Source organism: Pagrus pagrus, assembly GCF_965226575.1.
Source record: "Pagrus pagrus genome assembly, chromosome: 4".
NCBI classification, from domain to species: domain Eukaryota; kingdom Metazoa; phylum Chordata; class Actinopteri; order Spariformes; family Sparidae; genus Pagrus; species Pagrus pagrus.
In genome coordinates this window covers 30,678,275-30,695,735 of record NC_140188.1, presented here as the reverse complement: position 1 = coordinate 30,695,735, position 17,461 = coordinate 30,678,275, and the positions used below count along the sequence as shown (strand labels likewise).

Sequence of the window (17,461 nt, the reverse complement as noted above, 5' to 3'; positions counted from 1 at the left end):
GCCTTTTTAAACGCATGGATCGACTCCCTACGTGCAAAACAAGTTCTCACGCACTATTTTGCAGCATCCAGGGCTTAGCACTGCCCAAGACGATTGTGATTGGTTAAAAGAAATATAAACAAGCCAAAGCATTTAAGACCTGAAAAATTAAATTACAATCATGCAGCTATTTTATTAAATCCCCATGTGACCCCTTGAATTCATTTTAGGATCCATTGAGGCATCCAACACCATGGCTGGGAACCAATGTTTTAGGATAAATGATAATCTGCTATGGCATATGCTAAAGTTAAACGATAAATGTGTTTAAAACAAGAAACTACAGCTCCTATTAAGTTTTCAGCCAAGTCTCATGCCAAAGCGTTTAACCAGCTGATCCACTAGAGGTGAGCTTGTGAGTGTGACAGTTTGGCTCACCTAGGCGCAAAAAGTACATGCGTCTATGAAGGTGCAGTACCTGCAGGAGGCAATAATGATGGAAACAATGCACAATTCAAATTGCCACAAAGTCTGTATTAGGATGAGACTGGGGATGGCTGGGAGGTTTATTCAGAGGGACCTGCATCAAGGTGACCAGGGTTTGAGTCCTATGTCAGGCAAAGAGCCAGTGGTGATTGTTTTTTGGAAGTAGTTATCATAAGTGATACTTTGATCGTTTCTGATTTCCAGGTCGATAACATGGTTTGGAAGGTTTGCTCCATGTCTATAGCTGCAGCCACTTGACTGGCCTCATGTTGAGCTTGCGATGTTTAACCCAGGAATGTCTCGGGGCTTTTGGGAAGCGCAGTTTGTTAAAAGCTAGAAGTAGAAATTTTAAATGAACAATATCATTTTTTTTTTTTTTTTAAGTACCATCTTATCTAGACATTTAGAATGAACCACATGACATTGTACTGTTGAGCAAGATAATGTTCCAGGACTGGATTTATTTGTGTTAACACAAATGTCAGTGTGATTTTGAGTGAGGTTTTGTTGCTTCTGGAAGTTCTGATTTCACTCTGCTCTCTTTTCAGTATTGATCGTATCTGACTAAATTCACAACTTCAGAGTAGTGCTAGGATGCTTGTTCTGACCTCTAAGTACAAAGACTAGTCTGTACTAATCATTACCTCCACCAAGGAGGTTGTGTTTTCACCTGTGTCCATTTTTTGTTCGGTTGGTTGGTTTGTCAGCAGGATGCAGGATGGATCTCGGCCCAGAAAAGACCCCATTAGGTTTTGGTGCTGATCCAGATAAGTGATGGATCCAGGAATTTTTTTTTCACTGTCTTTCACATTGCAAGACAGGAATGGGGTGTTTTTCTGCATTTTCATTAATTTCTCAGAGAATAATGCATGGAACTTCATGAAAAAATTAGCCATATTTTGGTGGCTGGTATCTATGAATGAGTACAAAAGTGGACTGTTGGGCTTTGGCGGAGGTACGTGCTCTACTGAGTGCCATTATAGTTAAGGAAAGTATTGGACCATGAAGAACTCTTTGTGTATAACTGCTGGACACGAGTTGAAATGTTTGACATTGTTGCAGTAGTTACAGAACCTTATTGGTTCACTTTTCACTTAATGTGAATCAGTTGATGCATGGCATTCCAACTTCTAAAATGTGCACTTTCTCTCCAATTTTTCTCTCGTTCTGTTATTTCAGGCTGACTGAGCACATTTAGCTTGAACTCTTCCAGGAGAGCAATATTGTGTATTCAGAATGGCCAGTCTCTTCTAACAGATTTGTTTTTCACACAATCTCAAATGGACATCAGGAAAATAAATTGTAGCTTGTTTGCTGTGGTGACGAAATGCTAAAGTAAAAAGTTGGATTTGCTCTGACAGATAAGAAAGTGTTGAGAATGGTTTAACTTCAGTATCAGGAAATCTTGTAGGCTGGCATCAGTTGAGTAACTGCACATGGTAGAGTTATATTTTACCAGAAGCACATTTAAAGTCAGACATTTGGCCTCATTTGACTTTAGTGTGATGCTATTGGCTACCTCTGTGATGCATTAATTAACCTCACATCCTAGATTAAAATGTGCATGAACTGAGTGCATCTATGTACCTTTACATTCCACCCAGTTTGTCCCTCAGTGATTCTCCCCATCTGTTAGTCTGTCTCTGCCTTTGGCCTCTGTGTGTCCTGTGTGTTTGAGCTTGTCTCCGTCTGTCTGTCTGTCTTTGTGGTTTCTCTGTCTGTCTGTCACCCCTGACTTTCCTTGTCTGTCTCACAACAGTCATCCAAGCTATACAGCCGCTCAGCCAGTGGAAGAACGCTGGGCACGTTGCCAGGCAGCCGGGGCGCCAGTTGGGCAGTCCATCAGTAGCATTAAAGACATGTTATCCATCCGAGTGTATCCGCCTGGCTTAGAGCCCTGATCCCCTGTCCAAGCCCCCCCACGCTGCCCCTCGTCTCACTCAGGGGCCCTGGGTAAAGTGCACAGAGTCCCCATCTTGCTTTATCAGCATGGCACCCAGGCATCCAGACTGCTGCTTTAGGTCTCTTAAAACATGTACACAAATAAATGAGGAGGGTGCTGGAAATAACTGCTTTCTCATCTCCAGCCAAGCTGCCCTGCTGGTCAGGTCATTGTCTTTAAAGGGACAGGAGACCAGAGAAAGCAGGCCACTGCTGACCTCCACTCAGTTTTTTGTTAAAGAATACAAAGTGAGCAAAGTTCATTTAGGCCTCTCGCAGTATAAATAGATGAAAGGTTTCACAGAGGCTTAAAAGGACTGTTTGTTTCCTGTTATACTTAGCCAGATAATGGACTTGGTGCTTTTTTCATCACAGCTAAAAATATTGCTGTTGCTCTTTTGATTGTGAATATGCAGGATTCGTACTGTGACTTGTCCTCATTCTATCTGCTTTCATATAATGGTCACTGCTTTATGGATTTACTGTTCTTCTTGTTGTTGAATGGTTTAGTGTCAATCAAGGGTCAGTTCTGAAACGCACAGTAGCAGTCAGTAACCTCAGTTACACAACACCATTTTTAGCTTTTTAGCAGTTCTATATCAGAGTGATGTTCACAGTAAATTGCCATTTTGTTCCTACTCCATTATTCAGTATGCCATATACAATGTTGCCTATGCAAAGACCTTTGTTGTTTAAGGTGTCCTGATATAGAGAAATAATAGAAGAGGTACAGACAAAGATTTCAAGAATGCTAAATCAGTCAGAGTTAGCCAACTTGCTGCAATTTGACGCTGACTGGGACAAGCATGGGAAATCAATGCTGGAGAGTTTTCAATTTCAGTCAGTGTGGACATAATTGTCACAGCGGTGTCCACAGCTTGGCCAAAAAGTGGTCTCCATATGGTAGAAATGATAAGAAGACACTATTAGTAGTCAGTCTTAGAGTCTAGAACAGACAGACAGGATATTAGTCATAGGCTAGAAACATCTTGTTCGCTTGCCTGCTAACGCAAGACAGACAGGCAGCTTGACCACAGCTGTGGGAGCCCAGTGAGGACGTTTAGAGGACAGGTACAATACACATACATGCAAATATTAAAGAGTTAGGCAGAAGATGAGGTAGAGAGAGATGGAGCAGGTGCATTCATTACACAACGTTAGACCAATGGCTAGATTGTGGTGTTCATGTGAGGCCTACATCACTCTCAGGGTCACATTATCTGAATGTCAAAGGCAGCTAATTATTTGCCAATATTTGCTCATTTTGGGACTACGAGGAAGACACTTTCACTGTGGTATCACAATGAAGTATTAAAATTAGCGGTGTGCTGTTTTTGTTTGTACTCGCAGTTTAGCTAACGTAGCTAGAAAGCTGAGCTAGCTTAGCTTACAATTATATTGGCTCCTTGTGTGGATGTTTTGAGATCGTGGGTTACCTGCCGGAGAGAACCTTTCCCCTGAACTATTGTATGCTTTCGGTTTTTACACTGTGGCAAACTCTTAAATGCCCCATGCAATCAGTTTCATGTAGAACGTTTGAATTGGCACTTCTTCCACATCTTGAAGTCCCGCCCCTGACGATGTGCCCCACGGGATCTTATTGTGGAAAAAAGTGTGTACAGTAGTCAATGGTGAGGGGCTATTACATTTTTGATCCCATTTGAGTTGTTTCGTGGATTACACATATGATGTTTGTCAGTTAAAAGTATAATTGGGAAGTCAAGAAAGTCACAGTTTGTCTTAGAGATGGTAAACTACCATTTAGTTTAGTTTTTGACGTATTACTGGTTCTCTCAGCGACTTGCTATTGGTAATGTCTTAGATGTCACTACTGAAACCTATAAATTAGGTGTCATAGTAATAGCTTTTCATTTTTACTGTATGTCAATCATATGTCTTTGATCTGAATAAGAGACACTTATTGACACATACAGTATAAAAACCTATTGGAAGAGTTTGCCATTCTCATGGCCTGGTATGTATAAGTGTTCCTGTCTGACACTGGCTGTGTTACAAAGAAAGAACGTATCTAACAAATTGTCTACAAGAGGCTCTGTGGGTCTTTCGCATTTCTGAATTTTCTGCTGCAGATTGAGTGACTGTGTCCTGTCTCTTATTTTATGATTTACTGTTCTGGACAGAACAATTTTTGTAATTTTTACTCTCTCTTCCTCCTCTGATAACTGTAATTTAAAGCATGATAATGTCTAAGCTGGTATATAAAGACTTTTATAATAAAATTACATTTTTCTAGTTTTACTTCAGTTGTACCACCTGACATGGAAGGTCAGCCTACCTAAAGTTGAAAATAGCTATTTTCTTCAACATAAACTATTCATTCAGCCATAAAGGTCACCATGAATCTCTTGATGACTCAATATCTTGTTTAATGTTATTACCACTTCACTTTAAAGTGCCATGTGTATGGTTGTGCGACCTCGACTTTTTAGAGGATACAAGTTTCTCAATTATCTCAAAAGCTTAATGATGATGAATTCAAAATGAAATACAATTGCAAATTTAAAAAAAAAACACCATTTTGAACAGTTTTCTTAATCTGTTCATTTTGAAGGTTTAACCTGCAAAAACATAAAAGAATATATTTTATTGGAACATACTGGAAATCTATTCAAATGAGGTAGTTTTTATAGGAGACAGTGATACATTTTTTTTAAAAAAAGGAAATAATTAAAAATATGCATGTCCTGTCATTGACCCGAACATGAAATGTGTCAAGCTGAATTTTGTCATCATAACTCTGTGATACTTCTTCTATTCATTCCTTCACAAAATGTTTTAAGCCCTCTTTTTCTTCTCGTTCTATGCAGTGTCACCCTCTCCAGTTCTCTCTATAATCAAGACGAACTGAATTCTTAATAACAGATCTGACTGCCTGACCCACAGCATCTGTAGAAAGAAAAGCAGAACCTGTTTGGTACTTGAGTTTCCCTGGAGTCATTATTGGTGGTAGCTGAATGCGCTTTGATCAAAGAGTGACTGAAGGTCTGTTGAACCTGTTGAGAATAGAATGAGCCAAAACTGCAAAATGAATGGCGAGCTGGAGCTCTGTGCAGCAATTAAAAGTCAAGTCCTTCAATAGAGCTAAAATTAGATATCATCCAAGTAACCATGGTCATCATCCAGATAATCTTTGTCTTTGTCTCCAGTGTCAACCCATTCTTATTTTTCCTGTCATGCATATCAATGACATGATTGAGTTTGTGGATATTAAAATGGATTGGGACATGGAAGTTGTCAAGTCAAGTCAAATTCATGGGTTTCAGGTGTGGTGTCTGTTTTGGTTGCTCTAATTGAAATTGTTTCTTTGCACATTAGAAATGATGGAGGACTCTGCTGCTGAAGACTGAGGGCATATAAGTGGATACACAAAAGGTAAGCCAGTTACCTTCACTATACTGAATGGCTGTAAATCTGTTTGGCTTTTTTTCCTTAATCTTTGTTGCCTTTTGATGCGGATGTGACACTTGCAGCAAAGTCTATCTTGACAGCTCGCACATGATCCACCAACATGTAGGCGTTCAACCATGAAAGTATTCATTGATTTTGAATACTGGCTCATACAAACATGTGAAAATCAATGGCTTTCTTACCCCAACTGAACCACCCACACATCTGTCCAATCAGAGGTTGGTTTCACAAAGATATGTATGACTGGTCTACGTAGTTAAACCAGTTCACTCTTGACTGGTGTAATGTGGGGAAGTTGGACAAAATGAGGACTAAATTTAAGCCTAGAAAGTTAAGCCCTGCTCTCCCAGGATACGTCTGAAGTACTGTAAGAGCAACAGAAAAATCCTGCTCACAACTGACAGTAACACCAGCTGACAATTGACAAAAAAGGGGAAAAAAGCTTAATTTGTAGTTTGCTAACAATCCTGTAGCGCAAGTAATAATAGGGTTCAATTTAAAGAGACAGCAGTAGCCAGTAGGAATTTGGTTACTGCTTCACTAAAATAAAATGATCTTGTAAATGTTCTGCCACGAGGCACACAGCGTCAGCTAGCGTGACTGTATCTTAGAACTACGCTCTTATTCTGAAAGGCCTTAATTTACCCATTTGGTAGCAGATTTGTTCTAGATAGTCTAGATTTTCCAAAACTGGAACACTGTTTGTTAGGGGATCATCTATTTGAAGTTTATTAGATCCAAACCATAGCCAATGCCTGTCTTTGTGAAACCAGCCCAAGACCTTTCATCTGTCACTGGTGTGAAATGCCTCAGGCTGCAGCTTCTCTCTTTTAATCTGCTCTGAAGAGGTAGAAAATGTTCACAATCCAAACAAAGCACACTGATGCCACGTGACCCGTGTGTGTGTGGTTTTGTGTGTATGTGTGTGTGGCCCAAAGGTGCTGTACAGTAAAAAGATTTCTTGCCTCATGCCAATGGCATTCCCCGGGAGAAAGCACTGAAGCAGAGTGCAGTGGGGGGGCATTAAGAGTCCACACCCCCTGGGGGAGCAATAAGAAGTAGAAGTAAAGAAACAAAATATTTTTCTTTACAGTAAGCTTTGGCAGGAGATATGGGATTCAAGTGTTCAAGGCCATTTTGTTGAGGTTTCCACTTGAATACTTCCCATTCATACTGTACTTCTCAAGTTTAGTCTGTGAAATCTCTTTCTTACTCTTACAAATGAGTTATTGAACTGGAAATATTTTAATTTCACCCATTCTTATTTCAGTTCAGTCAGAGGTAACTGAACCACCAAATCCACCCAGTTAAGGTTGAGGTTACTGGAAAAAGATGAAACAGTCATGGTCCATGGTCAGTCCACCTTAACTGAGCCTGGGTTGCAGTTGTCACCAACTCTGTGGCTTCACTTTAATCAGCAGGTGGGAAGCAAGACGAGCTTGGTTTGGGTCAAAAGGACCTTAGCACTGACTGTTCAAATCCTTATGAGACAATGTTGATGCTGCTTCTGGTGACTCGCTCCTACATGCTGAACTTCGTTATGTTTTTGGAGGTCGGGAACGGGCATCACAAAAAACTGTTGCTTGGCTTCTTGATTTGGGATTTCCTACAGACCTGATGGCCAAACTGAATGAACTCACCTCTAAATAACAGGGTAAAGACAGAGAGGTGGCACACATGATTAGCACTGTCAATGCATTCAAAGCCAAAGTGGGTATATGAACGCTCAGTTAAAATGGGAGACTGACACACTGACCAAACCTGGAGAGAAGGGCACAGAATGTGAGGCACGCTAAACCTGAACAGTTCTGTGCCCATTTGGATAAAGGGGCAGGTGAATTTGACAGGCTTTTTGAGGAAATGCATGGCATGGAGGACATTGTCAAATTCATCACAAATCCATTTCATCATCATTTCATCATTTCATCCATTTTCAATCTGTGTCATTGATATTGATGCTGAAACTGGCAAGATGATGAATGCATTTTCCTTACCTAATGGAAAATAACTGAACTGCAAAGTGATTCAAGCCAAAAATAATAATAATTCAAGCCAGAGCAAAGCTCAACTTTTTGTTGAGCAGGAGAAAATGTACTATGCTCTCCTGCACTGAAAGCAAAATCTTCCACTTAGCTCTGTGGGATGACCTTTTAAGAGATTAAATGAATCAAAACAAAGCACATTACCTGCCTGTTTGACAGGCAACTGACTGACTGACTGACTGACTGACTGACTGTGTGAGACTAGGTTACTGTAACTATGAGTCCAACTATACAACACTTACTGATCAACCCAATCTCCAGAATAATAATGAGAATACATATAACAATTTTCTTTTTGTTCTCTTGTAACAACACTGTGATTATGCTCAGGTTAAGGCACAAAGCACACTTGGTTAAGGCTAAAAAAAAGAAGAGCTGTTTAAAATACCTGTTTTGGCCACAAACATGGCTGGAAATTGTGGTAAGGCCTTATTTAAAATATCCAATGGTGTCATGTTTACAAATCTTGAAACACTATCATGTCCAGTGGTTTCACACTTAAAAATGCTGAAATGCAGACTTGAACTGCGGCCACTGGCTTGGCAGCCTTGTCGCCTCTAACTACGCCACTGTCCCCTCCACCTCCTGATAGAAAAGTCAGGTAATAAGCATGTGATGTGAACGTGATATGACATGTTTTGTACGAATGTCAACCTATGACACGTATGTATGGACTGATATTGTGCAGTCACAGTCATCACACAGACTTAAGAAAGGTTTGCAATGACATGCTGTGTTTCGGACTCAATGTCTTATTTATTTCCTTTTTGTTGGCATGTGGGGTCGTGGGGAGACTTATGTTGCTGTCTTTAACTAGTTAGAATAAACTGTGTTTAATGTTCAGTACTGTGCCTCCACAAAGAATACAATTGTTAGAATCAATCTTTAATAATGCACTGTTGGGGGAAAAAAGAAAAAGAAAAGAGTCAGCATTATTCAGAATTAAATTCTGAGAAGTGGTCTTGGCTTGGAAAAGGTTGGTAGGTTAGAAGAAGAGTTTCCATTTCAACAGTCAGCATTGGTTTCTTTTTACTATTACCATGATCATTTCCTTAACTTATACAAATTGGTTTCAGTGCCTGAGGACCCTGACACACCATTGTCAGGCCGTCAGTGATGCTCTGTGGCCCTGGTTGTTGCTACAGTATGTGTTCCACACTTTTGGCACTAGTCAGCCCTTGTTGGCTGCTCTTCGCCGACTGAGCATGTAGAATCGGCAGCAGAGCCCATCGAGAAATCACTCTGATTGGCTGTTCGGCTAAGTGAATCAGTGCACGAGAAGAGAAACGAAAAAGAAAGAAAACCTTCTGAGCCTGTCGCCGTAGTATCCATGATTTCAATCGTTTAGTGCAGTTTCTCCTCATTTTTCACCTTCAGCTCTATGTCAGTGCCATTTGCAACTTTATATCAGGTATTTATTGTCAGAAGTTTCCATATTAGCAAGAAGAAACAAGGGTCAGTTCTGAGTCTTATGGTTTCCCTTTTTGAATGACGAATACAGACTACTGCCACCTGCTGGGCTGCAGAATCATTTCCTCTCACACTGGTGCAAAATGTACAAGCTAGTTAGCTATCGGCTGTAGTCTTTGCTGCGAGAAGAGTCAACTTTGGGCGGCACTAGTTCTTTGATGTAGGCTTGGTGTATCTTAACCATAGTGCTGGCAGAAAACACTCATATGAATCAATTTGTAAGAATCATCAGAGAGTGCTATTAAGAGTGCTGGATCAGCTAACAATTACATGTGTAATTTTGGAGGGAAAAGATCAAATTGAACATCTTGTCATTTAGTTTGGAATTTTTTTCACAATATAATTGACTTTGTTTCAAAACAGATGAGTCTTTAGTCTCAGTTATTGGGAATGAGACGTTGTCCTGCTCCATTTCGTTATTTAGGTGGATAAGATAGATGCATTGCAAACTTTTATTTTGCCGTTAGTACTTGAGCTTTCCCCCTCTTTTTCCTCTTACCAAAACTGTCTATTTAAGAGAGAACAACACCAACTTCCTCTGTCTGTGTGTTTGGTCCTCTTGAGGGAGAAAAAAAGAGATAATAGAGACTATGTATTCCAGATAGAGCGATTTGATCAACACAATTTCTGTTGCCTTTACATTTGTCACTCCGTATAGTCATATAGTCATCTATAGTCATAGACAATAAGCCTTTTTCAGTTCATCACTATCATTCACATATACATGTCATCAATGTTGTGTTAACCTTTACCATCACTCGTTTGCCAGCCAATGGTTCTCAAGAGCTGTGCATTGGTTGAACAGCTTCCTCCATGCAGTGCTTTCTGTGGAAGTTAATGTTTTCAGTAAGGCATGGGGGTATTCTTCCTCCATCTTTTTCTTGGCAAACACCTCCCAGTGGTGTTGTCTGTGCTGGAGTGCTGCAGCAGATTCGGGGGAAGAAATCATTGTTCTTCTTGAGGGCTTTAAGAGCTGGAGGAAGTCGTAGACAGCACTGTTCCCCCTCCTCCTTCCTGTCTGCCTTGTTCCCTCACGCGTTATCATCTGTCTAGGAAATAAAGTGCATCACAATGTTCCCATATGGCCAAATGCACCAGAGAACTCAAGTACTTTGCATGATAAATGATTCACAGTTGGAGAACAAGTACAGCTGTAGAATCCTCTCCATGTGATAAATTGGGTTTCTATAAAGGGTTGATATCGACCTTTTATGGAAAAGTGTGTATCATCCAGTCAGCGTCGTCCACGTTTGGAATGGTGGCTGTGATGCAGCTTTATTGATTACATATTTATTGTATAATTGATTACTGTTTGTCTGTAGAATGATGCATTGCTTCATTTTGTCTATTCGATTGAACTGATGCATCATTTGACTGGATTCCCCTGGCTTCCACATGTTCCTGACATCAGCACTGAGCGCTACTTTGCTGACAACTCTGGTTAGCCAGCTGTATGTACTGTGGATGCAATACTGAAGGTAAAGCAGGTTGGCTGCCCAGACCTCTCATTTTACAGCTTGTTTGGCTGTGGAGAAAATGTCAGGGCACAACTATAGGAGTGTTCTGTTTCATGAAATAAAAACTGTCTGCCCAGTACTAATCCTTTTGACAATGAAAGCAACATCTTGTTACTGTGGGTTTGACAACATTTCACAAGAGCCTTTCCAGTTGTGTCAACCAGGTTACAATTAGTATGCAGGAATATACTAAGACACTGCAGCTAAAACCAAATGTATTCTCAGGACGTTCCCACAAAAGCGTTAAAGAAAAACTGTAGTTTATCACATTTTGGGTTTTATTATGTGGCTCTGGTTCTATTGCTGATGATGACATTGTGCTAAAATAAAATATTATTTTAAATAATCAACCTAAACTGCCATACAAGAACATCATTATTGCATTATTCTGAAAAATCAGGGTTTACATTCACTGACACACCCAATGTGTTTTGGGTTTTTTTGTCAAATGGAAGATATGGCTGTGTTATGGTTAAAGTTATGTTAGAGTCTTACATGCCCATCATCTCCCCAACTTTGTGCTTCACTTCACAAGGCGCACACTTCTTCCTGCATTGCCACCATAAGTTGGTGCTGGATGTAAATGTGGACATAATTCTTGGAGAATCTTGGCTGAATAAGTGCTGAAATCTAAAAAAGCTAAGAATATGCCCAACGGATCAGAAGACAAGTTGAAAAAAATAAACCAACAGGATATAATCTGATAATTTGTGCAGCCAAATTGGTACGTACATGCAGTTGTTTTTTTTAAGCGCAGGTAAATCTGCGAAAAATTGCAAAAATTGACTCCTTTTTTGTGCAGCACCTTTGTTGTCTTAATAACATATAACAAAGTCTGAATAACATTCCTGATTAGACACATAAACGTTCCAGAGCTGATAACAATGGTAGCTAAAGAGTGAGACATCTCACTTCTTTCTCACCTCTGTTGAGAGTTGCACATGTGCAGTACAGTATGCGCAGGCAGCTGTGCTACTGACATGTAACAGTCATGGGTGTAGAATGCGGTAGGGACGCTCGGGACATGTCCCCACCAGTATCCAGTGAGTAATAACTTGTCCCCGGCAATAATTTGGTGATCTTGTTCTCTTCTAGTCCCGCCTCCCTAAACCAATATCACTATTAGGATTGGCGAGTGATAGGCTGACTGTAGTAGCTAGCTACATCCTGGTTGAATGTATTTGCGCTAAAGCTGTTCTGTGCATAAATAATATCAGAAGAACGTCTCATGTTGACTGAGTCAGTCACAGTAGCCTACATTTGTGACGTGTCCTATCAAAATCAGTGAGATGTTGCAACGGCACACAAAGTGGCACACAGCCGAGCTCAAGTGTCACTGCTAGCTTCAGACTGACGCAGTTGTCATTTTCACGCATTGTGTAAATAGTAAATGTACCTGCGCCCACCTGTGCGCCCCTGGGTGTGTTAGTCTTAAAGGGAGGTGTGGTCAGGCGCACTGATGGCACATTGCAGCAGAAAGCGACAGCACCATAGACCAACAAGAAGCTGGTCTAAGGTCAAAGACGCAGACTGTTTCCTGTCAGAAAACACAACAAGACAGAAAACACACCAAGACAGAAAACACAACAGCAAGAGAGAAAACACAACAGCAAGACAGAAAACACAACAGCAAGAGAGAAAACACAACAGCAAGACAGAAAACACAACAGCAAGAGAGAAAACACAACAGCAAGACAGAAAACACAACAGCAAGACAGAAAACACAACAAGACAGAAAACACAACAGCAAGAGAGAAAACACAACAGCAAGACAGAAAACACAACAAGACAGAAAACACAACAGCAAGACAGAAAACACAACAGCAAGAGAGAAAACACAACAGCAAGACAGAAAACACAACAGCAAGAGAGAAAACACAACAGCAAGACAGAAAACACAACAAGACAGAAAACACAACAGCAAGAGAGAAAACACAACAGCAAGACAGAAAACACAACAGCAAGAGAGAAAACACAAGACAGAAAACACAACAGCAAGAGAGAAAACACAACAGCAAGACAGAAAACACAACAGCAAGACAGAAAACACACCAAGACAGAAAACACAACAGCAAGACAGAAAACACAACAGCAAGAGAGAAAACACAAGACAGAAAACACAACAGCAAGAGAGAAAACACAACAGCAAGACAGAAAACACAACAAGTCAGAAAGCATAACAACAAGACAGAAAACACAACTGAACACAACTGTGTTCTCTGACTTGTTATTTGCTTCAACATATTCAAATAGACTGTATATAGATCATCCAGACTGGCCATGTAAGCCCCTTGGTTGTATTATTCCCTACCTACATTGTTCCTCCTCTCCTCTGCCTGCCTACCTCCGCCCCTCCTCTAGTTTCACTATTCCCTCTGTCTCCTCCTTTGCCTCCCTTCTAGACCTCACATACAAATTGCCCTCCTCTTTCAATCTCGCTCTCTGTTTCTGTCTTCTATTCCATTCATACCAGAAGGCATCCCTATTCCTCCTTCCTTTTCGCTCCCTATACTCCTTTTTTCTATAACTAATGCAGCCTCCTACTCTGCCTACATCTGGAGCCGCTGCTGAGCCATCTTCTTAAATTCCTGGCATGTTTGGTCTCTGGGCCAGGCATCCTCCGGCTGGCTGACTCCACTCAGGATCCAGTAGCATCAATTACACTGTGTCCTCACACAACCTATGCACAGTTATATATTAGGGACCACACTATATCCACGTTTTGAGCTTATATTCACCAGTATTTTTCCACGCTGAACAAGAAGAGCAGCTGCTTAAAGCAGTCGTGTTTCATGAAATGCCAGCTTCATTGTCTTACATGCCTGTGTATTGGAGTCTGTGATGGCTGTTGAGAGGAGTAGGACGAGGATTACAGTTTTTTCCAATTTCTAACACACTAAAATGACATGCATAGCACAAATATTTAAACTGACACACAGAGAGCAAAACCTCCTCTCAAGTCTCCAAAACTTTAAACACTTCTGCTTTACACACATTTTGCGATTCAAAATGGCACTTCTACTGAACACGGTTCTCTGCATAAGACACAACAATCTGACATAAAGTCACATGTTTGCCATTTCAAAATGACACTATATGAGCTAATTGGCCAATATATGTGCCACCTAGCCAAACAATTGTAGCGATGGATAAGGCACTTCTTCCCTCAATGTCTGGCGAGGGAAGATATTGCCTGTGAGGTGGACGTGGCGCTGTGGCCAGACCCAGCTGTCCGGCAAGATGCTGCCTAATTATTTTTCTTGCCTCTTTTTTTTCTATATTTTTTCTGCACATTTTTTCTGCAATTTTCTTTTTCAGTTTACTGTTTTGTGAGCATATTTTTGTTCACTCCAATGTAAATATATCTGCTGTGCATATGTTGCACTGACTTGTTTGGTGAAAAATAAAACAATAAATGTTTCAAAGCATACTAAAGATGAGAGGGCTTTTCATTATGCCCAACAGTGTGTAGTTGGTAGGCTTGGGCGATTGGATGAATATATCGCCAATCGTCCATCGTCCATCAGAGTTGGTTTCATTTTTGGCGATTTTTTGTGCGATTCTTGTCATTTTATTTTGCTTAATTAATGATCTGCCTCCACAGAATTCAACACGGTACATATAGTTCATAATTACTATGTAGAGCACAATTCAAAGTGTGCGCGTATTGGAACTGGCAGCTTCACACGATTTCCGACGAGTCTTTCACAAAATGGCGGAGCTGAAAGTAACGTTAATTCATAAACCATATTTGAGAACTACATCAAAGAAAGATGTGCAGTTGTGCACCCCGATCGTTATAATAGGACAGGTATGTTATCCTGATCTCCCACCTGTAGAGGCTGTGAGCGAATGCGTCCTTCTGCAGCCTCGCCCCCTGCGCCCGCAAAGCACGCTACATCACATGAATGCAACATCCCCCCATTTTTTTTTTTTCCGCCACACACACAACTGCCGAATATATCGGCAACCGCCAATTGATGGGCTGACGGTGGTCGGTTGGAAATGTTTAACATATCGCCCAACCGTAGTAGTTGGTTAGACAAAAATCTGGTAATATGAATGAAGTGTGCGCCATTTGGTGCAAAAGTTTGATATTGATTATGCTATATGTAGTTTTGGTTGCAGTGCTTCATTTTGCAGGATATATGAGGTATTTTGCAGTTTGGGTGTGTGGTTTTGTGAATTGTATTGGGTATTTTGATAAAACCAGCCTAGTTTGCAAAATTGTGTTTTAGCAATTGGAAAAAACTGTAAATCATATAGATAAATATAGACCTGCACTGGACGATGTTGCCATCTCAACATTTTCCTAGAACTAATGCCACCTACCAGTTCTGAAAATTAGCCTTACAAATAAAAGGTTTGAGAGGTTTTGTAGACAAATAATGTATTTCAGAAATGATTAAAAACAACCTCCTCACCATGCAACCATGCAAAATTCTATACAGAGACGTGTAACTCTGCTCTGTATTTTTATCGTCTTCTTCCACTGAGCCATGCAGATGTGTGCCATTTTTTTTGCGTTTCTGAACAAGCCTACAGCATGTGAAGTTCATTAGTAGCCATCCATGGCTTTTTTTGTTTTTTTCCCTCCTGTGTTTTATTTAGCGATGGCCACCCTTTCTCTGTATTAACAGCCTCCTTGCACATCCTGTGGCCTTCTGCCATTCAGATAAACAGGGAGGGCTTTCTGGCAAGAGAAGTCTCGTGCCTGTATTGAGCTATATCACAGTTTGATTAAAGCAGACCGGATTTAGATCCACCAAGGAGGCCATTCACAGAGGCTGCACTCATTATGAGGGCGTTTACAATTAATAATGCACCATTAACAGTGAAATTGGGATTTAACAACTTCAGTTGTAAGATCGGCACCCGGAGAGGTGTTTGGTGCGTGCCAGAAATCTTTGCCAAAAAATCTTGTGCTGCTATATAATGCAGAGTGTGACAGAGAAACTGTGAGACAGTGAGCAACAATGTTATTCCCTGTCCATACGTACTTCTTGAGCATGTCCATCTTTATGACATTCATATGTTTAAACAATGTGCACTCACAAAAAACGTGTCTGAAACATAAACTGGTATTTAGAAAGGAGAATGTGCATAGAGGATGTATGTACCTCACACATACTTCAGACCAGTGTACACGTGTTTCTGGAGAAACATCCTTGTTTACTGTAGATTGATTGCCAATTTGACTGATTAGTATTTTCCAGTCTACACAGCATTCAGTAAAATGTCTCTCAGAGGCGCAATTATAAACAAAATTTTAAATTATTTATGAGAGACACATCATTCTTTTCATTTACATTCGAGTCATTAATTACGTCTTAATGATCTTTTCATTTGATGCTGATTTGCGACGCACTTTGAAAAGTGAAAATGAGCTCTATAGATCAATCATTGATCATCCTTCTATGAAAAGCTACAGCCGTGCGTAATGGCCACACATAATGAGAACCTTGCTGATGTAACCCAATCTGTACTTTCTTTTCTTTGCTGTTCTCCTCATTGACAGGTCTAGTGAGTGGTGGACTGGCCTAATGTATTGACATGCAAACAGATGTTTAAGTGCCTTTCTACATCCATTTATGGATAACTGTTGGAGTGGAAACCAAGCTCCTGCATGTGCACCCATTTCCACAATGATACAAATTTATAAAAGACAATCTTTAAAGGCAGCTTTAGAAATCGGACAAAAAATGGGTTTACATACACTACATATACTAAAGGTGCTTCATGAGGGCAAGTTTAGTAGGATCCAACACAGTTGCTGGTAGCAGTTGTTGTGATCATCTCATGTTGTCCGTATCTGTATGAGACACTGAGGTATATGCGACAAAATGTTGGTATTTGACACCATGGCAATAAGACCAAGCTGTAGGATCCATACCTGATGTGGAAATCATTCTGTTTTTTCTTAGTAGAGTTGACAATTAATCGAATCGATTAATCGATCGCAATACGTAGAATATCAAAATCACAGGAAGCTGCATTTTTTTAGGAAAGGTAAAATGATAACAAACAGCATTGAAGTACTGTAGCGCTGCAAAGGTGCCCTGACCTACAAACCTTGAAATGATCGTTCCCAAGACAAACATTTATTTGACACACATTGAGAAAAAATTACTTTGGCAAAACCAGCCTTCTGCATCATTAGCTACTTATTAAAGCAACATTATGTAGAAATATTCCTTTTGTGTGATTTGGCACCCCCCACAGTTTCTGAGTGCAACACCCCTGTGGTAAATACAAGTACAAAACACCATTATCATTCTCCACACAACTACTTCAGGCACTTTTTGCATGTACAACCAACACTGATCCTCTGTCTGCCTGCTCATCCCTGTGACCAAGGCCGTTCATTTATTTTAAAAGGTTCTAAGTAATATTGTAATGAAATATATTACTTTAAAATGAAAGTAACTAGTAATATGTAATATGTAATATATTGCATTTTGAAAGGAACTTATCTAACACTGACAACCAACTGCAAAAACATGAATGCATGCAGTCCCATGTCTCCCTCTCCCCTTGACGCTGGCTTTTCATCCCACCTTCCAGTGTTTCCCTCTGAACAGCTATAAACACTTTTGC

At 40.3% G+C, this 17,461-nt stretch overlaps 1 long non-coding RNA gene across 2 annotated transcripts in view; it reads left to right on the top strand.

Annotated features, from left to right (window-relative positions):
- The window catches only part of LOC311256104, a 116,664-nt gene that overhangs the window by 67,536 nt on the left and 31,667 nt on the right, over positions 1 to 17,461 (top strand). For both annotated transcript variants that reach the window (XR_014622443.1, XR_014622444.1), the window contains one exon: positions 5,743 to 5,799. This is a non-coding gene — a long non-coding RNA (uncharacterized lncRNA). The remainder of the gene's footprint in view (positions 1 to 5,742; positions 5,800 to 17,461) is intronic.